The sequence below is a fragment of the Chiloscyllium plagiosum genome, unplaced genomic scaffold (assembly GCF_037043375.1).
Source record: "Chiloscyllium plagiosum isolate Xiang-an unplaced genomic scaffold, Cpla_swu_hap1 HiC_scaffold_38, whole genome shotgun sequence".
Classification (NCBI taxonomy): domain Eukaryota; kingdom Metazoa; phylum Chordata; class Chondrichthyes; order Orectolobiformes; family Hemiscylliidae; genus Chiloscyllium; species Chiloscyllium plagiosum.
This window is the reverse complement of record NW_028270176.1, coordinates 1,039,998-1,064,712: the sequence shown is the minus strand read 5'-3', so window position 1 is coordinate 1,064,712 and position 24,715 is coordinate 1,039,998. Positions and strand designations below refer to the sequence as shown.

Below are 24,715 nucleotides of genomic sequence, written 5' to 3'. Positions count from 1 at the left end.
ATGGTTGGCTTACTCTTCGGAGGGTTGTTCTGGCTTGTTGGGCTGAAGGACCTGTTTCCACATAGTAGGGAATCTATGATTCTATCTCAAATTATTTTTAAAAAGGGCAAATAGATTTTTGAAATATTGAGCAGTTGAGGGCTATGCGGATCAAGCATAAAAGAGGTATTGAGGTCTGGGTTGGCCAAGCCATGATCTGATAGAATGGGGGAACAAGCTGAAGGCGATGAATGCCCTACTCCTGCACCGATTCCATGAGGCTCTATTTCATGTTTTTTTTTGTTTCCAAAGAAGAGCGTGATACAATGTGCTTAAGATCTCAGATGTTGTGAAAAGGAGTGAAAATGGGGTGTTTATGTACTGATTCAGAAGGCATTGATTCATCAATCACAGCTATACAGTCATGAGTAGGAAGGCAATCCCCTCCATGAATAAAGGAAATCTCCTGCAGAGCTCACACAAAGGGAATTCTTACCCTCAGTAAACTCTCCCATCACATTACCCAACATATCAGCTAAAGCAGGACACACTGCGCATGTTCTCGCCAACAAAGGACTCCGGGTGATTGATGTCAGCACCGGACCAATGAAAGGACGGTGGGCGGAGCTGGATGACCTAGTGGGATGTTGGTCCTCCAACCAATCAAAGTGAATGAAGGGCGGAGCTAAACTAAACCATGTGATCACCCTCGCGCGCGGCGCGGAGTCGCTGTAATGAAGGCTCGGGAAGTTATGGAGAGAAAGGATACGGTAAGGAAAGAAATAAATAGGGAAACTGGAGAAAAACTGTGTTGCCATGAGCGGAGAGGTTTTACAAACAAATTGTGCACGTCGGAAAACACAAATTTGAACGTCCCAGTCCCGTGTTTGCAGTAAATGAGGAATGGCCTCAGCGCGGCTGCAGGCCTGAGTGAGCGCCGCCATCTTTATTCGGGACAACGATTCACTGGACACGTGCGGAGCCGCCATATTTGTAGGGGGCAAGGTGCAGCCAGGCGCATGTGCAGCCTTTCTCTGGTACGGAGTCATTGTGATCATTGCAGCCCATACAGCTCTGATTCACCTCTGGGCTCCCTCATCACCACTTTGTCAATATCTAGCTTCCTCAGTCTCGAACCATGGGTGTATTTTGGTCTGTTTACTACTGTATTATTACTTTTATAGACCTTTGCAAATGAGTTTTTCGCTGCGGCCCAGCCCCTGACCATGTGCTGCTAGATTATCAGATTACTTTTTTCTTGAATATTTTTGACTGTCAAGAATTCTTTTTTCCAAAAAGCAAGTGTATTTTCCTTCCATTTCTGGCTGTCAAATTCTGCACCATTTTCATTCCCTGTAATCCATTTTGCACTCCATGAAACATCAACTGTGTTTCTCCTTCCACAGATACCAGTGATTAATGCCAAAGCCCTGTTGCTTGTAGAGAGGGTGATGTTTGACTTTCTTGTACAGCTGCAGTTTGTGTGGTGAAGGTGCTCCTACAATGTGGTTGGGTCAGAGACATTATAGATTATTCATTACAGCAACAGTGATGATTTGAAAATAATGTCAAATCAACAACAGTTTGTATTTTTATTATCATGCTTATAATTTCACAAAAATACTATTGAGAACTTTAGACATAAGGCCAGAGATGGAGATATTAGGTCAGGTGACCAAAAGTAGGTTTTGAGGGATGTCTTAAAGGTGGAAAACAGACCTGTGAGATTTTGGTTGCGAATTTCAGACCATGCTGCTTCAGCAACTGTAGAAACAGCCACACAGATGAAGTAATGAATTAACAAATTGTTGGGAGTCTCAAAGAAAATGGGTTGTCGAGGTCTCAAAGTGTGTGTGGTGCAGGGAGCTAGGGATTATCACAGCCAGGAATTAAATCAAGTGTGAGAAATTTAAATTGAGGGATATTGGCCACATGCTGGCAGGTGAGACTAGATTGGGTTGGGATATCTGTTTGGAATGGATGGGTTGGACCGAAGGGTCTGTTTCCATGCTGTACATCTCTATGACTCTATGTTGGCCAGGGAGTGAGTTTGGATAATGAAGTCTAGAGATAGCTCATATACTTTCATCACATTGTGTTGAGACAAGGGTGAAATCAGCTCGAAATAGTGATCTTGGAGTGGGGCTGAGCTATCACCCTCACCTCACCTCTGGGATTCAGCTGGTTGTCAGTTTGTGAATCAGGCGGTGACACAATCGTGAGCTCATTGGCCCTGGTGGAGCCTAAAGTGAGTGTCGCTCAGCTGGCTGTTGCAGAGGAGCTGTTGCTTGGTAGCCCTGGTGATGACATCTTCCATCACTTTACTGCTGATCGAGTGTAGACTGATAGATGGAAATTGCCTGGGTTGGATTGTTCTGTGCTTTTGTGTTGAACATCCCTGGGCAATGTTCCACATTGTCGGTAGATGCCAGTGCTGGAGCGGTACTTGGCTCGGTGGGTGGCAAGTTCTAGAGCACAAGCCATCAGTATTATTGCCAGAGTATTGGCAGGGCCAGTAGCCTTTACACTACTTAACCATTTCTTGATGTGATTCAAACTGAATCGAACTGGTTTAAAACTCACATCTGTGATGTTAGAAACCACTGGAGAAGGCTGAGATGGATCATCCCACTTTGCACTTCTGGCTGCAGATTGCTGCAAATGCTGTCATCTTATCTGGTGCATGGGTATGTGAGGCTCCTCCATCAGTAAGGGTGGGGATATCTGTGATGCTTCCCCCAGTGAGTTGTTTAATTGTCCATCACCGTTCACAACTGGATGTGGCAGAACTGCAGAGCTCCGATCTGTTCCATTGAATGTTGGATCACTAAGCTCTGTTGCTTGCTGCTGATGCTGTTTGATATGCAGGTAATTCTGTTTGATAGCTTCACCAGATTAGCACTTCATTTTTAGGTCTGCCTGGTGCTGCTCTTGGCAAGCCCTCCTTTACTGTCCATTGTGATGGGTGAGAGCAGGATTTACAAACCCATGAGATTACAGATTGTGCTGGAGTACAGTTCTGCTGCTGTTGATGTCCCACAGTACCTTATAGATACCCTATTTGAGATTCTACATCTCTTTGAAGTTTGTCCCATTTAGAACGGTGATAGTGCCACTCAACACAGCGGAGGTTTTCTCAACTTTAAGGCAAGGCATTGTCTCCAAAAGGAACATGTGATGGTCGTTCTTACCGATAACTGTCATGGCCAGACATATCTGCAGCTTGTCAATTCATAACAATGAGATCAAGTATGTTTTTTTCCTTCTTGTTGGTTCCCTCACCACCCACTGCAGACTCAGTTGAGCAGCTATGTCCTTTAGGACCTGGCCAGCTCAGTCAGTAATTCTGTTGCAGAGCCAGTCTCGATTGTGGACATTGAAATCCTGTACCCAGAGTATGTTTGACACCATTTTGGTGCCTCAGTGCTTCCTCCAAATGTTGTTCAACATGAAGGAGAACTGATCCATCAGCCAAGGGAGGACGGTACATGGTAATCAGCAGGAGCCATGAGACTCCCAGGGCGAATCCTCCCTGTCTGTACACCACTGTGCCACCACCTCTGTCTGGTCTGTGCTGCCGGTGGGACAGGACATATCCAGAGATTTTAGGAGAAATTGAAGACTGCAGATGCTGGAGGTCAGAGTCGATAGTGTGGTGCTGGAAAAGCACACCAGATCAGACTGATGAAGGGCTGAGGCTCAAAACGTCGATTCTCCTGCTCCTCTGATGCTGCCTGACTGTTGTGCTTTTCCAGCACCACACTCTCGATATCGAGGGATGGTGATGGTGGTGTCTGGTCATTGTCTGTAAGGGATGATTCCGTGAATATGACTATGTCAGGCTGCTTCTTGACTAGTCTGAGGTACAGCTCTCCACATTTTGGCATCAAAAACCATATGTTAGTGAGGAGGACGTTACACCATCGAGAGGGTTGATTCTGTGGTTGTAATTTCTGGTGCCTTGTTAGATGCCACATGGTCCATCCAGTTTCATTCCTGTGTTGAGACTTTGCAGTGATTAATACAGTGAGTAGCTGGATGGGCTGCTGTCAGGATGGCAGGATTTTTTTTTACCATTGACAATGGTTTCATGGAAATCAGGAGATTCCTAATTCCAGTTATTTTTTCGTGAATTCAGATTCCACCATCTATAAAGATGGGATTCGAACCAGGACTTCAGTCGTTTGTTTTAATATTCTGGATAAAAGCTAAACACATCAGGTTTGTTCACTCATTTTAAATATCACTAACCCTGGATTTGTTTCTTTGTAAAACACTGTCCATCATCCTGTCTCCTCTATCCTCCCCTCCAATAACATGAGTGAGGAGCACATGGAGTTTCTCTGTCACCATGACTGAGATAATCCGATCTGCTGCTTCCCTCCCTCCCACTAGCCCACCGAGCCAAACTGCCTCACGTGGTGTTCCTGGTTTTTGTCCTAAACCTACATCTTTCTCCAGTCTCTTGTTAAGCCTTATCAGAGCTCATCTTTACAACTTACCCAAAGCTTGCTAAACCACAGACTTTCCAACACTCTGTCTCCTCCTCCTCCTCACCGATTCACAGATATTGTTCCTTGTTCTGGCTGTCTGTCTTTTCTGGTTATGCCCTTCTCTCCCCTTCTTTGAAAAACTTCCTTTTGACCTCATGGTTTTTGGAAAATCCTGCTCCATTTCCACTCTCTCTTTCCTTTCTGAATTCCTTGCATTTGGTGTCTCTCCAGTATCTATCCTTGCTCTCTCCTGTATCTCACCTACATACTGCCAGGAGTTGACATTGTGAAAAAGCACCATGTTAGGTTTCACATGTACACTGACACTGTCCAGCTCTCCCTCCCCACCATCCCTCTCCATTGTTCCACTGTTACTCAGTTACCAAACTGCTTATCACATTCCCACTACTTGATTAGCTGCAGTTTCCTCCAATGAAACATTGTAACGGTTAAACCCATTGCCTTCAGTTGTTATTCCAAACTTCTTTCTCTTACTGCTGAGCCTCTCCCTCTCCCTGGTAACTGTCTGAGGCAGAAATACATTCTTCACAATATTGCTGTTATATCTGACCCCAAGGTGACCTTCTGATCAGACATCTGCACAATCCCAAACACCAGGGAATTCCAATCTCTTAAACATTGTCTGTCTCCACCTCACCCCAGCTCCATTGCTACTGAAACCCCTTACCCACCTCTGTGTCGCCTTAAACTTGACGAATCTGAAGCAGAACCCTTGATTCCGCGACTGACCCAGAATCTGGTTCCAGACTCCCTTTTCAGTATTAACACTCGGAAACATCCACTCAGTATTTAACCTGTCAAACCCCTTAAGAATCCCATCTGTCTCAATGAGATCACCTCTCTTTCTCCAAAATCCAATGAGTAGAGTCCCAACCTGTTCAGCCTTTATTTAAAAGATAATCTCTCCAAACCAGGGATCATCCCAGTGAATCTTCCCTGCTGAAAAATGTGTTGCTGGAAAAGCACAGCAGGTCAGGCAGCATCCAAGGAGCAGGAAAATCAATGTTTCGGGCATAAGCCCTTCAGCTTATGCCCAAAACGTTGATTCTCCTTCTGCTTGGATGCTGCCTGACCTGCTGCGCTTTTCCAGCAACACATTTTTCAGCTCTGATCTCCAGCATCTGCAGTCCGCACTTTCTACGAGTGAATCTTCCCTGAAATGCCTCCAATAAAGTGACACATTTCCTTATCTAAAGGGACCAAAACTGCTCACTTTACTCCAGATATGGTGGTCTCACCACCACTTCCTCACGTTACTCTCGGGTATATACTCCAAACTCTCATACTGAAAACCCTCTGAACAAAACACTCCATTCCCCTTCCTGATGACCTGTTGTAACTATGTACAGTAATCCTGCGCCAGGAGGAGGGGATGGTGTGGGTTTCTAACTTGAACTGAGAGTGACAGATTTTATAAACTTGTATTACAGGATATTACAGGTGGACATTCAGATGGTAATCTCAGTAAATGTTCTGCCAAACTCTGAATTACTCAGTACATCAGGACCTGGATATTCGCATTGTGAGTATTGCGTTCCAGATCAATCCCTTTTGCTGCTTAAAAATTCTCCTTTGAATCATCACATTCTCTCAAAAGGTCTCCCCAAACCTTCAATGTGTCATGTAATCCTTTTATGATGACCTGATGAGTGTAAGGTTTATTATTCGAATGTGTAATTTTTGTACAAGGATGTCACAGAGAGGGAGCAGAATATTCTTAAAGGGGAGAATAACCATTTTGAGGGGAGGCTGTTATTTATTGGTATCAATGACATAGGAATAGAAGAGTTCACATTGTTGGATCATTCGAATCTCTTGTGGGGTAGAATTGACCTCCATCAGAAGGATGGATTGTACCTGCACTGAAAGGGAAGAGTTGCTAGTGCTATTCAGGAGGCATTAAACCAGTGAAGGAATGGAGGTATACTCAAAGAGAGAGTGAGGAAAGAGCCAAGTCTGAGGCTGGTACAGTTCAGGCGTCAAACAGTCAAGGCAGGCAAGGGCAAGGCACAGAATGAGGTCGGACTGAGCAGTTACACTGCATTTATTTCAATGCAGGAGGCCCGATAGGTCGGGCAGAGGAGCTCAGGGTATGGTTTTGAACATGGCACTGGGATATTACAGCAATTACAGAGGCATGACTTAGGAATGGTTAGGACCAGCAGCTTAATGTTCCAAGGTATAGATGCTATAGCAAGGATAGAAAGGGGGCAACAGAGCAGGGGGGTGAGATGGTTTTGATGAGGGATAACATTATGGGTGGGCTTCAGGAGGATATTCCTGGAAGTACATCCAGGCAAGTTGTGCAGGTGGAACTGAGAAATAAATAGTCAGCCGGGAATTGAGAAGTAAATTTACTAACAGATCACTTATCTGTAAGAATAGTATGATTGTATACAAGACTTGACCTTTTTAACTTCACTCACAGGATGAGGGTGTCACTGGCTGGGCCTCAAGGGCAGTTAAGATTCAACCACGTTGCTGTTGGTCTGGAGTCACATGTAGGTCAGACCAGGTAAGGATGGCAGATTCCTTGCCTGAAGGATATTAGTGAATCTCATGGGTTTTTTTTTTTGCAACAATCAACAATGGATTCATGGTCTTTAATAAATTCTTACTTCCACATTTTTATTGAATTCACATTCCACTGTCTGCTGTGACAGGATCCAAACTCTAGGCCCCAGAACGTTATCTGGTTGTCTGGATTATCCATCTAGCGATAGTATCACTAGACCATTGGGCAGGGTGAGTGACTGAGGTATCAGTGGGGCAGCACATCAGCACCAAATATCCCATGGTCTCTGTGGAACATAGAAAGGGCTGGGGAGGGAAATATATCCCTGGTGGTGGGGTCTGACTGTAGGTAGCGGAAATTGCAGAGGTTAATGCGCTGTATCTGGAGATTCGTGGGGTGGCAGGTGAGGACCGGTGGATTATATTCTTATTGTGGTTGGAGGGGTGAGGGGAAGGTGGAGGTACGGGAAGTGGAGGATATGCATTGGAGGGCATTGTTGATCACGTGGGAGGGAAATGCAGTCCTTGAAATAGGAATCCTTTCTGGGATGTCCTGGAGTAGAATTGCTTCTACTGTGAGCAGATATGGCAGAGGCGGAGGAATTGGGAGTACAGGTTCATGTTTTTACAGGAATATACTCAAGGGAAATCAGATGAGCAAAAAGGGAACATGAAATATCTCAAGGAAATGGTTTAAGTAGAATCCAAAGCGATTCTACAAATATATCAAGGATAAAAGAAAAAACAGACAAAGAATACAACTTCTTAAAGATCAAGAAGGCCATCTGTGGAACAACAGGAGGTGGGAGAGATACTATGCTACTCTTTTCTGAAGAGTTTGGAGAACTTGATAGTTAACAACAGTGATAACTTGAAAAGTGTCCATGTTACAGAGGATGTGATACTGGATGTCTTAAATGGCATCAAGGTGGATAAATCCCTGGGTCCTGATCAGGTGTATCCCAGAAATTTGTGGAAAGCTAGGAAAGCAGTGCCCCTCCCTGAGGTATTTATATCATCGTTTGTGACAGGTGAGTTGCTGGAAGACAAGTGTTGTTATTTTAAAAAGGTGGTAAGGAAAGGCCAGGGAACAAGAGAACAGGCAGCCTGAAGTCAGTGGTAGGCAAGTTGTTGGCAGGGATTCTGAGGGATAGGATTTACATGTATTTGGAAAGACCAGGAAAGATTAAGGATAGTCAACATGACTTTGTGTGAGTAATTCTCTCTTTCTAACTTGATTGAATTTTTTTGAAGATGTGACAAAGATGATTGATGAAGGCAGACTGTGGACGTTGTCTATGTGGACACTGAACGATGTTCCACAAAGCAGACTGGTTAGCAAGGTTAGATAACATGGAATGTTGGGAGAACTAGCCATTTGGATACAAAACTGGCTTGAAGGTAGGAGGCAGAGGGTGGTGATGGAGGGTTGCTTTGCGACTGGAGGCGTATGAGCAGCATTGTCCTGCAGGAATGGATATTCGGTCCTCAAATAAATGACTTGGATGTGAATATATAAGATATAGTCAGTGGGTTTACAGAAAACACCAAAATTGGAGGTGTAGTGGACAGCGAAGAAGGTTAGTTCAGAATACAACAGGATCTTGTTCAGATGGAACGAAAAATGGCAGACTGAGTTCAATTTAGATAAATGTGAGCTATTGTATTTTGGAAAGGCAAATCAGGGCAGGACTTATACACGTAATGGTAAAGTCCTTCGCAGTATTGCTGAACAAAGAGACCATGGCGTTCAGATTCATTGTTCGTTGAAAGTAGAGTCGCAGATAGGCAGACTAGTGAAGGTGGTGTTTGGTATGCTTATATTTATTGGTCGATGCATTGAATACAGAAGCTGGGACATCATATTGTGGCTGGACAGGACATTGATTAAGCCATTTCAGGAATTCTGTTTTAAGTTCAAAATCCCCTGTTCTGGGAAGGATGTTCTGAATCTTGAAAGAGTTCAGACAAGATTGACAAAGACTTTGCCAGGGTGGGAGGATTTGGGCTACAGGGAGAGACTGGGGCTATTTTCCCTGAAGAGTCAAAGACAGAGGTGACTTTATGGAGATTTATAAATCGTGAGGGGCATGGATACGGTGAACAGCCAGGGTCTTTCCCCCCCCCCCCCCCCCCCCCAGGTGAGGTGGGTCCAAAACAAGAGCACATGGGCTTAAGTTGAGAGGGCAAAGATTTAAAAGGGATCCAAGGGGCAACGTTTTCAAGCTGTGTGTGGTGTGTGTGTGAATGAGCTGCCAGATGAAGTAGTGGAGACTGATACAGTTACAACATTTGAAAGGCATCCGTGAATTCGATGGGTTTTGAGAGATAGGGCCCAATAGCTGGCAAATGGGACTCCAGTAGTTTAGGATTCCGAGTCGGCATGAATGAATTAGACCGAAGGTCTGTTTCTGTGCTGTCCATCTCTATGACACTAATAAATTAAGATGCGTTCCTCTTTTGTGGAGAGCTAGCAGAAGCACAGATAATTGTCCTTGGAGCTGAGACGGTTAAGCAGTGATTTGGACCAGGTGCAGATTTGTTTCCAAACAATTAATTTGCAGAGAGAGAGGAATTGTTAGCACGATCACAATTTTTCGTAACGACTTTCAGGTAACTGGCAAATAAAGCAGAGTGAAAATGGGAACATTATTTCACTCAGTAAGTTCTGCGCACCTGGAATAGGCTGAACGGCAGCTGGACACAGATTCAGCAGGTGTTCTCAAACAGATTTATAATTTTACTTTTTAAGGAAGGACTTAGTGGGCTTTGGGCAAGTGAGAGGGGAGTTGGGACAGATTTGCAGCATCTCCAGAGGGAGAGAGTACAGTCCCAATGGGCTGAATAGCCCCAGCCCCTGTGCTCTGTGATACTGCCCCATTCACTGTGAATGATGAAGCTCATCCCAGGGCAGAGAGAGAGAGGATCCCACCACTTACCTCACAATGGGGCCCGGCTGATTGATCTCAAACAAGTACACTGTTTCGGAAAGCGTCGGAGGTCACCCTCTCAGGGGCATATCGCACTGACAAGCAAGGTACTGGTACAGAGACTGGCTCCAATGTAATGTGAGGTATATGAGGTTCCTGGTGATCGATGGTGATAGGAGATTCTCTGGTATAGGGCACAGACTGCCGTTTCTGCAGCTGACAGTGAGACATCAGAATGGGTGGTACCTCCCTGGTGCCAGGGACAAGGATGTCTCGGAGAGGGAGCAGAGTATTCTCAAAAGGGAGTATGATCAGTGGGAGCTCATTATACATTCGTACCAATGACATCGGAAGAGGAAAGGATGAGGTTCTGACGAGAGAATATAGCAAATTATCCTGGAGGATAAAAAGTAGGTCTTCGTGGGTAGTAATATCTGGATTACTCTTTGTGCCGCATGCTAGTGAGAGTAGGAACAGCAGGATAGAGCAGATGAATGTGTGGCTAAGGATCTGGTGCAGGGGAGAAGGATTGCCATGTTTGGATCATTGGAATCTCTGCTGGGTTAGAATTGACGTGCATAAGAAGGATGGATTGTACCTGAATTGGAAGGTGTCTAATATCCAGGCAGGGAGATTTGCTAGTGCTACTCAGGAGGCATTAAACCAGTGAGGGAGTGGGGGGTAAACCTAAAGGGATAGTGAGAGAAGAGGTATGTCTGAGCCTGGTACAGTTGAGAAGTTAGACAGTCAAGGCAGGCAAGGGCAAGGCACAGAACGAGGTGGGACAGAGCAGTTTCACTGCATTTATTTCAGTGCAAGAGGCCCGTCAGGGAAGGCAGATGAGCTGAGGATATGGTTTTGAACATGGGACTGGGATGTCATGGATATTACAGAAACGTGGCTCAGTGATGGATAGGACTGGCAGCTTAATGTTCTAGGGTGCAATGGAAAGGATAGAAAGGGGGACGAGAGGAGGCAGAATGGCGTTTTGGATTAGGGATACCTTTATGGTTGTGCTCAGGGAGGATATTGGGAATATTTCCAGTGAAGTTACTTGGATAGAATTGGGAAATAAGAAAGGGATGATCACCTTGTTGTGGTTGTCTGCTTGGGTTTCGTCTGGTTGCTCTGGTTTCCTCCCACTGTCCAAAGCTGTGTAGGATGGGTGGGTTATCCAGGCTGAATTGCCCATAGTGTTCAGGGATGTGCTGGCCAGGTGGATTGCACATTGGAATTGCAACGTTATAGGGGTAGGGTAGAAGGTTCTGATGTTCAGTGTGGATGTGATGGGCTGAATGGCCCGCTTCCACGCTATCTGGATTCTCTGATAATTCTACTAGCTTTAAAATAGTTACAGAAAATAATAGACCAGATCTAATAGGTAGCCTTCTAAATTGGACAATTTCGATGGCACAAGGTAAGAACTTGCAAAATTTGTTTGCGGGAGGTTATTTCCAGGGAAAGGGATGGCTGGACAAAAGAGTAACCAGGCAGAGAATAGCAACCCTCAAAAATCAGTAAGGCTGTCTATGGAACCGCAGGCGGTGGGAGAGATTCTGTAAGTATTTCACATCAGTTTTTACTGAAAAATGATATGGAAGCTAGAGAGTTTGGAGAAATAAATAGTGATAATTTGGCAATTGTTCATATTACAGTGGAGGAGCTACTGGATGTCTTAAAAAGCAGAAAGGTGGATAAATCCCAGGAATCTGAGCAGGTGTATCCCAGAACTTTGTGGGAAGCCAGGGAAGTGATTGCTGGGCCCCTCACTGAGATATTTGTATCATCGATTGCCACAGACAAGGTGATGGAAGATGGGTGCCATTATTTGAGAAAGTTAAAAATCACACACCAGGTTATAGTCAAACAGGTTTATTTAGAAGTGTGCTTCCAATTAAAACGTTTGGACTATAACCTGGTGTTGTGTGATTTCTAACTTTGTACACCCCAGTCCAACACTGGCATCTCCAAATCATTATTTGAGAAAGGTAGTAAGGAAAAGCCAGGGAACTATAGACCGGTGAGCCTGAAGTCAGTGGCAGGCAAGTTGTTGGAAGGGATTATCAGGGACAGGATTTACATGTCATTGGAAAGGCAAGAAAAGATTAGGGATAGTCAGCATGGCTTTGTGCATGGAAGTCATTAACTTGGACTTGAGAAAGACACAAGGTTCCACATAACAGACTGGTTAGCAAGTTCAACACCATAGAATACAGGCGGAACTAGCTATTTGGATACAACATTGTTTGGAAGATCAAAGAGTCATAGATGTACAACACACAAGCAGAGACCCTTCGGTCCAACCAGTACATGCTGACCAGATATCCCAACGCAATGTAGTCCCACCTGCCTGCACCCGGCCCATATCCTTCCTATTCATATACCCATCAAGATGCCTTATAAATGTTGCATTCGTCCAACCTCCACCACTTCCTCTGGCAACTCATTCCATACACGTACCACCCTCTGTGAAAACGTTGCCCCACAAGTCTTTTTAAAGTCTTTCCCCTCTCACCCTAAACCTATGCCCTCTAGTGCTGGGATCCAACACCCCAGGGAAGAGACTTTGTCTATTTATCCTATCCATGCCCCTCATGATTTTAAATACCTCTATAAGCTCACCTCTCAGCTTCCGACGCTCCAGGGAAAATAGCCCCAGTCTATTCAAAATCTATTCAACCCCCAGCTGAGCTCAAATCCTCCAATCCTGGTAACTTTCTTGTAAATCTTTTCTGAACCCTTTCAAGTTTCACAACATCCTTCCGATAGGAAGGAGACCAGATTTGTACGCAATATTCCAATAGTGGCCTCACCAATGCCCTGTACAGCCACAACATGACCTCCCAACTCCTGTACTTAATGTTCTAACCATATGCCGCCTTCACTATCCTATCTACCTGTGGCTACACTTTGAAGGAGCTATGAACCCGCACTCCAAGGTCTCTTTGTTCAGTAACACTCCTCAGGACCTTACCATTAAGTGTATAAGTCCTGCTAAGATTTGATTTCCCCAAATGCCACTCCTCAGCCCATTCACTCATCTGATCAAGATCCCGTTGTACTCTGAGGTAATTGTTTTCACTGTCCACTACACCTCCAACTTTGGTTTCATCTCACTAACTATGCCTGCTATGTTCACATCCAAGTCATTCATATAAATGATGAAAAGTAGTGGATCCAGCACCGACCCTTGTGGCACTCCACTGGTCACAGGCCTCCAGTCTGAAAAACAACCCTCCACCACCACCCTCTGTCTTCTGCCTTTGAGCCAGTTCTGGATCCCAATTGGCTAGTTCTCCCTGTATTCCATGAGCTCTAACCTTGCTGAGCAGTCAGTGTCTTGGTGGAGGGTGCTTTTAGGACTGGAAGCCTGTGGTGAGCAAAATGCTGTCAGGCTGGGTGCTGGGTCCACTGCTTTTTGTCATTTATATCAATGATTTCCATGTGAATATAGGAGCTATGGTTAGTAAGTTTAGAGTAGACACCAAAATTTGAGGTGCAGTGGACAGTAAAGTTACTTCAGAGTACAATGAGACTCCGATCAAATGGGCTGAGGAGTGGCAGATGAAGTTTAATTTTGATAAATGTGAGGTTATGCATTTTGGAAAAGCAAATCAGGGCCGGACTTCTACACTTAATGGGAAGGTCCTGGGCAGTGTTGCTGAACTAAGAGATCTTGGAGTGCAGGTTCATAGTTCCTTGAAAGTGGAATCATAGATAGGCAGGGTAGTGAAGAAGGTGTTTAGTATTCTTGCCTTTATCGGTCAGTGCATTGAGTACAGGAGTTGTGACGTCATTTTGCGGCTGTGCAGGACATTGATTCAGTCACTTCTGGAATTCTGCTTTCAGTCCTGGTCTCCCCACTATCGGAATGATATTGTGAAACTTGAAAGGATTCAGAAAAGATGTGCAAAGATGTTTCCAGGGTTGAGGGATTGAGCTAAAGGGAGAGGCTGAATAGGCTGAAGCTGTTTTCACTGGAGAATCGGATGCTGAGGGGTGACCATAGAGGTTGATAAAATCGTGAGGGGCATGGATAAGGCAAACAGCTAGGGTCTTATTCATGTTTAGGTGAGTCCAAAACTAGAAAGCACAGGCGTGAGGGAAAAGATTGAAAAGGGATATTAGGGGCAAAGTTTCAAGCTGAACGTGATACGTGTATGGAATAAGCTGCCAGAGAAAGTGTGGACGCTGGTATAGTTACAACATTTAAAACGCATCTCATTGGATATGTGATTGGGAAAGGTTTAGAAGGCTATGTGCCAAGTGCTGGCATATGGGACGAGATTAATTTAGGATATCTGGTCGGCATGGACAATTTGGACTGAAGGGTTTGTTTCTGTGTTGTACATCTCTACGACACTAATAAATTAAAATTAAGATAGGTTTCTCTTTTATGGAGAGTTAGCAGAAGGTCAGACAATTCTCCTTGGAGCTGAGAAGGATAAGCAGTGATTTCGACCAGTAGTTGATTTGTTTCCAGGATATTTCATTTATAGAGAGACAGAGTGAGAAATTTTTAACGTCACAATTTTTAGTAACTACTTTCAGGTAACTGGCAAATTATGCAGGTTAAAAATGTGAAGATTATTTTACTCACTAAGTTCTGAGCATCTGGAACAGTTTGAAAGACAGCTGAATGCAGATTCAGTAGCTATTGTCAAAACAAATTTGAAATTTAACTTTTTAAGGAAGGATTTGGAAGGCTATGTCCAAATGGGAGGTGAGTTGGAACTGACTGGTACCATCTCCAGAGGGAGAGAGTACAGCCCCAATGGGCTGAATAGCTCCCAGCCCCTGTGCTCTGTGATACTGCCTCATTCACTGTGAATGATGAAGCTCATCACAGGGCAGAGCTGTAGAGATGTACAGCATGAAAATACACCCTTTGGTTAAACTGGTCCATGCTGACCAGATATCCCAACCTAATCTAAGTCCCATTTGCCAACACTTGGCACATATCACTCTGCACCCTTCCTATTCATATACCCATCCAGATGCCAAATGGTATAATTGTACCAACATCCTCCACTTCCCGACAGAAGATTCCATACACGCACCAACCTCGGTGGGAAAAAAAATTGCCCCTCTGATCCATTTTAAATTCTTCCCCTCTCATGTTAAACCTATGCTCTCTCATTCTGGACTCACCCACCCCAGGGAAACAACCTTGTCTATTTATCCTACCCATGCCCCTCCTGATTTTATAAACCTCTGTGAGGTCACTCCTCAGCCTCTGATGCACCTGGGAGGATCCCACCACTCAGGTCACAATGGGGCCTGGCTGATTGACACAGCTTCAGACCAATCGGAGAGTTGGCATGATCCGCCAGCCAATGGGAGTGAATGAGGGGTGGGTCCAGCAGGCCAACACATGACCATCAGCTTTGCAGGCGCAGTGTCACTGTGAGGGGGGACTCGGTGAGTGTGAAGGGAGTGGGAGAGACAGCAGAGACTGGGAGAGAGATGGAGTTAGTGTGGACTGGGAGGGTTGATAAACACTGTTTCAGTCTGCTAGAGCTGAATTAGATACTCCGGGTAAATTGAAAGAACTGTGGATGCTGTAAATCACACACAACAACTGAAAGTACTGGAAAAGCTCAGCAGATCTGGCAGCATCTGTGAAGTGAAATCGGTTCGCATTTTGGATTCGGTGACATCCTCAGGAACTGATGCTACTGAGAAAAAAATGTTGGTTTTTATGCAGAAGGTAGGGGTTAAGGAGTAAATGATAGGGGGGATAGAGTCCAAAGAGAGAGATAGGAGCAGTTGGACAAAGGAGTGGATAACGATCTGAGGGGGAGGGTGAATAGCTGTTTATGGGGACTGTTAGTGGCTAACCATAGGTAGTGTGTAATGCCAGGCTATGTAATAAAATGGCCTGGTGTGTGGGGTAAGGGGCAAAGACACTAGGACGTGGGAGAGTTCAGGACCTAAAATTATTGAATTTGATGTTGAAGCCAGAGGATTGTAGGGTCCCTGACTGGGAGATGAGGTGTTGTTCTTCCAGCTTGTGTTAAAGTGTGGCGCTGGAAAAGCACAGCAGGTCAGGCAGCATCCAAGGAGCAGGAGAATTGACATATTGGGCATGTAAGCACTTCATCAGAAATGTGGGAGTTGGGGGAAGAGGGCTGAGAGATAAATAGGGAGGGGTGTTTGGGGTTGGGGGGGAAGGGAGCTACGAAGAGACTAGGTAGATGTAGATGGGGTAGTGGTGAGAGGGTGGAATGGATAATTGGGAAGGAAGGTGGACAGGTGGGACAGTTCAGGAGGCCAGTGCCGAGTTGGAGGGTTGAGTCTGTGATAAGGTGGGGGAGAGGAGATGAGGAAACCTTGATGCCGTGTGGTTGAAAGGTTCCAAGGTGGAAGATGAGGTGTTCTTCCTCCAGGCGTGGGGTGGCTTGGATTTGGGGGTGGAGGACACCCAGGACTTGCATGTCCTTGGCAGCGTGGCGGCAGAGGTGATGTAGCTGAAGTGGTCGGCCACAAGGTGGTGGGGTTGGTTGGTGCATGTGCCCCAGAAATATTCCCTGAAATATTCCACAATTTGGCGTCCTGACTCCCCAGTGTAGAGGAGTCCACATTGAGAGCAAAGGACACAATAGTTGAGGTGTTTGGGTGGGCAGGGAAATTTCTGCTGGATGTGGGAGGATCCTTTGGTGCCTTGGATGGAGGTGTGGGCACAGGTTTTACACTACTTGCAGTGGCAAGCAAAGGTGCTGGGAGTGGAGGATGGGTTGGTGGGGAGGGTGGACCTAACGAGGAAGTCACAGAGGGAATGGTCTCTGTGGAATGCTGAAAGGGGAGGGGAGGGAAACATATTTCTGGTGGGGTCTGATTGTAGGTGGTGGAAATGGCAGAGGATGATGTGTTGTATCTGGGTGGAAGGTGAGGAGTGGGGGGATCCCATCCTTGTTGGGGTTGGAAGGGTGGGGTTCAAAGGCAGTGATGTGAGAAGCGGAGGAGATACACTGGAAGGCATTGTTGACCACATGGGAGGGGAAATTGCAGTCCTTGAAATAGGAAGCCATTTGGTATGTTCTGGAGTGTTCTGCCAGCTTGTATCAAGCTTCACTGGAACACTGCAGTAAGCATGAGACAGAGATGTTGGACAGGGAACAGTCTTGTGTGTTAAAGTGACAGGCAACTTGAAGCTCCGGGACCTTTTTGCAGCCACAATGTAACTCATCAGTCACCATTTCCACCACCGCTACTGAGATGCTACCAGGTTCCTGTCTCCTCCACTAACAGCTTTCCACCCTTCCACCAGATCGTTATTCACTCCTTTGTCTTTCCAAATGTTCCTGTCTCTCTTTGCACACTCTATCCCCACCTATTATTTACCCTTTAACCCCTATCTCCTGTAGTCCAAAGATGTGCAGGTTCAGTGAATTGGCCCAGCTAAATTTCCCGTAGTGTTCAGGGATGTGCATTAGTCCGGGGAAATGGAGAGTAATAGGGAGGGGAATGGGTCTGAGTGAGATGAACTTCGGAAGGTGGGTGTGTAATTGTTGGGCCGAAGAGCCCGTTTCCACGCTATAGGGATTCTACTTTTCCCAGCTGTTTTCGGTTCTGATGAAAGGTCACAGAACCCGTGATGCCCCTTGGTGTTTGCAGGAGGCGGAAAGGGGAGAGTGGCAGCAGAAACCGGATGAGATGCATCAGTGTAGACTGGGAGGGTTTAGTCATACTCTGTGCAGGTCGTTAATCTGAATTAGAAAATCCTGGTCCCACATTTGCAGCAAAGGGGAAGATGACTTGGGCCTCATGCAGTGAGAGGTCCTGGGTTATGGCCGCCATCTTTATTTGGGGCAAGGTACAGCAAGGCACATGCACATGTCCTCTTTTGGGGGGGGGGGGAGCGGGGTGATTTCAAGAGGAGTGTTTACACATCAAACACATACCAAGAGAAGTGTTCGCCTTCACTATTCATCTTGCACTGATTGTGAGCTTTGTTTTGCGAATTCATTTTCTAGGATATTAATTGAGAATAATTGAGACTGGGATCTCAAAAACAAGTTTCTACAGTCAGCGGAGTCATCAGGATCTGAATATCATTGGCATTTAACTATGGAACGAGAAAGGTTTGTTCAGTCTGGGAAAATACCACCAATAGTTTTGTCAAGCAAAAAGCAGAAAGATGTTCAAGTTCATGGTCAGATCACCCTTTGGGTATGTGTTCAATTCTTGGCCCTGCAGCTGTGGAAGGAGGTATTGGCCTGAGAGAGAGCACAGATTTATCCAAATGCCAGATTTAGTCCCAGTCACCCACTTCATGATGTTAACTGTAAACTCCCTACTTCCAATTCCCTGCAAGCTTCTCATTGAATTTCCTTGTGGACTCAAATTCCAGCACCATTTCAGGTGGAACATTCCAGATTCTGACAACTGTCTGTTCATCCAGAAACTGCTGAAGTCCATGTTGACTCTGGGGTTACAAAGGGCTGAACTGAAAGATGAGATGCTGTTCCTGAGCTCCCATTGAGATGCGTTAGAACAGTACAGGAGGCTGAGGGCAGTGTAGGTATGAGCAGACATTGAAAATGACAGGGCTGTACTGAGAGTGCTGCTTGGCTCAATGAGAGTGTTTTGGAGTTGGGTGTAAACAGAGTGAGGTGAGACTGGGAGAAGGTGAAGCTGAAACTCAAGTTTAGTTCAGGCCATTCAGTAATTCACGTGGTCCCAATGGGAACAGCCAATTTCTCAGTGATACCTGCGGAGTATTTCAGTTTTTAAAGTATGACATATCTGCTGAAGTAAAGGTTTTTTTTTATTATAATGTACATGTTTGAAGTGAAGGAAGGTTGCTCACTCGTTTAAATTTTCTTAATGGGAGTAACGAGATGAATGTAGAGAGATGTTGTGATAGGAGACCTCAGACCCGTGGTGTGGTCCTCTTGTACAATGTGGGAAATAAGGGACGCTTCCAGTGTCCCTGACGGCTATGTGTGCTGCAAGTGTGTCCATCTGCAGTTACTGGGAAACTGCTTTTCAGACCTGGAGCTGTGAGTGGACTCACTGTGGAGCGTCTGAGAATGTTATGGACAGCATGTTTAGTGAGTTAGTCACACTGCAGGTGAGGGCTACACAGGCAGAAAGGGAATGGATGACCATCAGATCAAGTAAGAGGCTCAGGAAGGGGGTGCAGGAGTCCCCAGTGGTCATCCCCTTCTCATACAGATACTGTATCCCGCTTGGGATTCTGTAAGGGCGGGAATGGGTGGGGTAGCTTCTTGGGAAATCAGCACCAGCCAGGGTCATGCCACCACAGAGAGCTACGCTGCAAAGAGCGGGAGGAAAGAGAGGAAACACGGCTATAGTGACAGGGGATTCAATGCTCAGGGTTAGGGCGAGCACTGCTGTGACCACAGACATGAATCCAGGATGGTATGTTACCTCCATAAAGCTACGATCCGCAATATCATGGAGCGGCTGCAGGACTTTCTGGAGCTGGAAGTTAAACAGCCCGTGGTGGTGGAACACACAGATACCAACAACATCGCTAAACAGAGGGATGAGGGCCTGAAAGCTAGATATAGGGAGAGCAGAGATGCATTAAAATGTAGCTCCTGAAATGTAATAAGGTCAGACTTACTCCCAGTGCCATGTGCTACTGAGAGCAGGAATAAGAGGGTAGATCAGCTGGATGTGTGGCTGGGGAAATGGTGTACCAGAGAAAGGTTTAGATTCTTCAGGCACTGGGACTGTTTCTGGGTGGGACCTATACCAGCCTGACCGGTTACTCCTGGGCAGAGCTGAGACAAATCTGATGGGGGCTTTTGCAGTTCCATTGGTGAGGTTTTAACTAGTCTGGCAGGGGGTTGGGAAATCAAGTGTCGGCTTAGATGGGTCAGATTCGGGTCAGGGAATGGGAGGTAGAATATTAGTGATGTAGTCAGCAGCTCAGAAAGCCAAAGAAAAGGAGGATTAAACGAGGATTGAGTCCCTCTTCAGCCATCAGTCCTGCCATCTCAGAAATGTGAGTCAACAAAATATGGAGCTGTATACATGTCTATGACTCTATGTGCTTCAGCAAAATGGTGGAAATCTACAATAAGAACATAAATTGCTGGACATCCTCAGCAAGTCTGTCAGCATCTGAAATGGTGACAGATGCAGGAAACATTGCAGCCTTGAAGAAGTGTTTAGATGATCACACCAAGATGTTACACGGAGTGCCAGAACGTGGGACTAGAATAAATAGGCGCTTGATGACCAGCATGGATACGATGGGGATGGAAAGTTGATGTTTCGGGTCAGGACTATTCATCCGGACTGACAAACTGTCCTGACCAAAACATCAACTTTCCTGCCCCTCTGATGCTGCTTGACCTGCTGCACTTCCCCAGATCCACATTGTATAAACTCTGACTTCCAGCATCTGCAGCCCTTAACTATCTACACATCCCAGGACTCAGGCTGGTGACCCTCCTTTACTCTCTCTCAGTAACGAGGAGAGCCTTCCTTGGGAAAGGGGAACAAAGGTACATGCAGTACTCCAGGTGTGGTCTCACCAAGGCCCTTCCAGAAAGGGATCCCTGCTCCGGTACTCGAATCCTCTCACTAGGAAGGTTACACATCATTTACATTCTCCACTGCTTCCCACTCCTGCCTGCTTCTGAAAAGAGGGAATCTCAGAGAAACACGCAATAAAATGGGGTCAGAGTCTCTGGTCTAAAACTGTTGAACACAATGCCCCCATCTTCTCCATACCGGTCATCAAGCACACATGCCTGGTGTGATCATCGAAACACTTCTTCAAGGCTGCAATGTTTCCTACATCTGTCACCATTTCAGATGCTGCCAGACCTGCTGAGGATCTCCACCACTTTGTTTTCTCTGTTGTAGAGTACTGAAAGGGGGAATTTGTAGTTGAGAAATACACATTGAACTTCATGTTCAGTTTTGATAGTCACTGGATCTGTGCCGATCTGGATATCATTGGCCTTTTCATCTGGAAGGAAAGGTGTGCATTCTGTCCAGAGACGAATATTTCAAATGTCAGTGTGGCTGGAAAAAGTACTGAGACAGCAAAGTCCGTGTTAGTGTGATGACTGTAGAGAGAGATTTCATTTGGTTTTTGAAAGTCTAAAAAATCATGGCACATTTCCCAGGAGCAGTTAAACCCCAGATTGGTTAATTGTCCTCATACAAAACCATGAAACCAGAAAGACAAAAGGATTCCTGCATCATGGAAAAAGCTATGAAAATGGGATTGTTGTAACGGAGTGAATTATCGATCATGGATTGCAATCCATTGGTGTTGTCACGTCGGTTCCAATGCCGTGGGGAAAACGCGTGAAATGTGATGGATGCAGTGTAGGTTTCAGTTATTAAACTGGAAAGGTGCAGAAGAAATTTACAAGAATAATGCCAGGTCTCAGGGGTCTGAGTTATAGGGAGAGGTTGGATAAGCGAGGACTTTTTTGTTTAGAGCAGAGGAAACCGAGGGGGAATATATTAAAGAAGTGTATGAGATCATGAGAGGCCTGGGTAAGGTGAATGCACTCAGTCTTTTTCCCAGGGAACTAAGGACTGGAGGGTATCAGTTTAAGGTTAGAGGAGAAAGACTAAAAGGGAACCTGAGGGGCAACTGTTCTACACAGAGGGTGGTATGTATATGGAATGAGCTGCCAGTGGAAGTGGTTGAGGCGGGTCTGATAACAACATGTAAAAGACATTTGGACAAATACATGGATAGGAAAGTTTCAGAAGCAGATGAGCCAAGTGCAGGGAAATGGGGTTCGCGTGGATGGACATTCTGATCGGCATGGGCCAAAAGGCCTGTCTCTGCTGTAGGATTCTATGACTAGGTGCATTTGCTATTTCTCCCCCTAACTCTGTTGGTATCTTGGGATGTATTCTATCAGGGCAAAGAGACTTGTCTACCTTTAGCTCCATTAGCTTGCCCAGCTCTAACTCTTTCATGATAACGGTTATTTATAGGTCCTCACCTTCCTCAGTCTCCTTATCAATTACCGGCATGTTCTTCGTATCCTCCACTGTGAAGACTGACTGCTGTGTACTCATATTCCTGAACCCTGCTGGGTAGGAATAACTGGGCACAGAACTCTGAGAGGTCTTCTTTAGAGTCTTTATTGATGAGACATGGTAGTTACGTGCAAAATGCCTTCAGACAACATCAGGTAACTCCCCGCCTGTCCGGTGTACGCCTCCCATTTTTCTACCTTTGTGGTTTGTGACTTTGAATAGAGACTATCTCTCAGGATTATCTCCATGGCAACAGAAGTTAAAAAGTGTTGTTCAGTTCAGCACTTTGTGGTTAAACCATACACCCCTCCCCCACACCCCTGTGGCTCAGTCAGGTATCTGACAGGCAGTTCAGTTTCAGTGGGGCTGTCTGTCAGGATTCTGATGTGGAGGAGCCAGGGTTGGGGTGGGATGGACAAAGTTAAAAACCACACAACACCAGGTTATAGTCCAACAGGTTTATTTGGAAATACAAGTTTTTGGAGTGTGCTGTGATTTTTAACTTGATCAGGATTATCTCTATGGTAACAGTTAAGTGCTTCAACAATTACAGAGGCCATATGTTCCCCACACAATAGGTTCCCCTCCAGCAGTGTAAACTGCTATTCTGGCCCTGGAGATAGCTACTCATTACATTTTATCCGTAATCCCATCAAGCTTTCTGTTAATCTTTGAAGTTTTTCTAATCTCCTGGTTTCTCCTTGGTCTTTACCAATTTGTATGCCTTCAATTTCAATTTGACAGACTCCATTATTTCCTTAGACACCCATGGCAGATTACTCCTTTTCCGACAGTCCTTCCTTTTCACTGATACATGTTTTTACTGAGCACTTTGAAAAATTGCTTTGATATTCCTCCACTGTCCGTCAACTGTCCCACCCTAAAGTCTTTGCTTCCAGTCTACATTAGCCAACTCCTGCTTCATCATATTGTAGTCTCCTTTGTTTAAGCACAGGATCTGGATTGGATTTAATCTTCCCGCTTTCCATTTTGTGTTCTAAATTCAACCAGACTTCTCAGGTCTTTTATCAGGTTACGTGGGGAGGCGGTGTTTTGGGTTTCATTGTCAGAGACCTTGGCTTTGTAGTAAAGTATAGGATAGATATTCCCAACAGAGTATTCTGGACGCTGTGAATGTCCTACACAGTCGAACACCATAAATCACTGTGTCCCCTCAGTTTAAAATTGCAAAATCATTATCTCCTACTCGCTTCCTCACTATCTAAGTTTGGAACGCTAATCCACCTGAGTATCCTGCGTTTTGTGAAGGTGGTGATTTTTGGATTCAGCCTTCCAGTTATTACCGTAAGAAGATAAGCACTGGGCCCAGGAGAGGCAATGCAGCCCTTCGAACCAGCTCCACCATTTAATACAATGATGATTGAGCTCACCTCGCTCTCAGCTGGATTTTCCCGCCTGCGCGCTCTCACCCTTCAACTCATTGCAAATGAAACATCTGTATCTTTTCATTAAGTTTGCTCATTGCCCTGGCATCCACCGCATTTTGAATAGGGAATTCCACAGATTCAGAACACATGGAGACAGGTACATTCTTCTTCATGAGAATAGAATAGAGTCCCTATAGTGCAGAAACAGGGTGTTCATCCATCGAGTCCACACCAACCCTATAGTCAGCATCCCATTTAGACCCATCCATTCCCTGTAACCCTGCATTTCCTGTTGTTAATTGTCTAACTGGCACATGCGTGGACCCTGTGGGCAATTTAGCATGGCCAATCCAGCAAACCTGCACATCTTTGGACTGTGGAAAGACACCGGAGCACCCAGAGGAAACCCACGCAGCCAGAGGGAGAATGTGTAAACTCCACACAGTCGCCGAAGGCTGGAATCAAACCCGGGTCTCTGACGCTGTGAGGCAGCAGTGCTAGCCACTGAGCCACCTCTCTTAAAATTTGCTGCCCCTTATTAACCTCCCCACCCCGCAATTGGCTGAACGTATATTCCTTACGTCAGAACTCGGGTTGTCTAAGCAGATGTCTCCGTAAAACCCAGTGACAGCCCACATGTCCTGTGTGTCTGAATGGGGATCCAACACCCTCCAGCCCACAATTTTCATTCACTTTCCAGAGGCTTCATGGGGACAACAACTCCCACAATCCCTGAGGCAGGGACCACACGTGTGGGGAAACCCGGCATTGTACATGTATGGAATGTGGGCGTGTTTTGGAGCATTTGTTTTGGGTAACTAGCAGAAAGCATTTCACACCGACTGGCTGTAGAAGGGACGCATCTACTTATAGTATTGATCGGTTGGGGGGAGGGGGTCAATGTGCCATCACACCCACGTGGAACCAAGTTCATCCCCAACTCGTTGTAATGCTGGGAATCGACCTATGGGAAACGAGGAAGGATCTGACACCTTCTCCCAGACTGAAGGTTCCTCTTCTGTCCAGGATCTGCCACCTCCCTTTCTGTCTCCTTTTGTTTCATTCTTATGTTACATTACTGACTTGCAGCAACTGAAGGGAAAGGAAGTGAACCCAGAAAGGGTGCAGAGTCTAACCAGGGACGGGAAGTGGTGGCATGGATCTGTTTATCAGCAACTCCATGAGAATGGGGAAGGTGTACATTAGGGGGTAGCAGAGGCAGAACAGTGGGAGAAAGTAAGTGGGCTGGAGGGTTACAGCTTTGGGGGAAGAAAGGGGAAAAATATTCAGGAGAAATTAGAATTGTCTGTTCTGAATTTCTAACCTGTACATATTCCTTTATACAGGGTGCTAGATGGTGAAGATTTGCAGACTGAAATCTCAAAATCATGTGCAAATC

At 45.6% G+C, this 24,715-nt stretch overlaps 1 long non-coding RNA gene across 3 annotated transcripts; it reads left to right on the top strand.

Moving 5' to 3' along the window:
- Window positions 1-684: 684 nt before the first annotated feature.
- On the top strand, window positions 685-24,711 carry LOC148138972 (uncharacterized). Of its 3 annotated transcripts, XR_015753590.1 has the most exons (7): window positions 1,136-1,277; window positions 1,386-1,492; window positions 4,118-4,200; window positions 5,924-6,015; window positions 6,922-7,008; window positions 17,914-18,021; window positions 24,663-24,707. It is a non-coding gene; the product is annotated as an uncharacterized LOC148138972 (long non-coding RNA). The 3 variants fall into 3 exon arrangements; XR_015753589.1 differs by lacking the exons at window positions 1,136-1,277; window positions 17,914-18,021 and adding an exon at window positions 685-749 and having other exon boundaries at window positions 24,663-24,711; XR_015753588.1 differs by lacking the exon at window positions 17,914-18,021 and having other exon boundaries at window positions 1,137-1,277; window positions 24,663-24,711.
- Window positions 24,712-24,715: the final 4 nt, after the last annotated feature.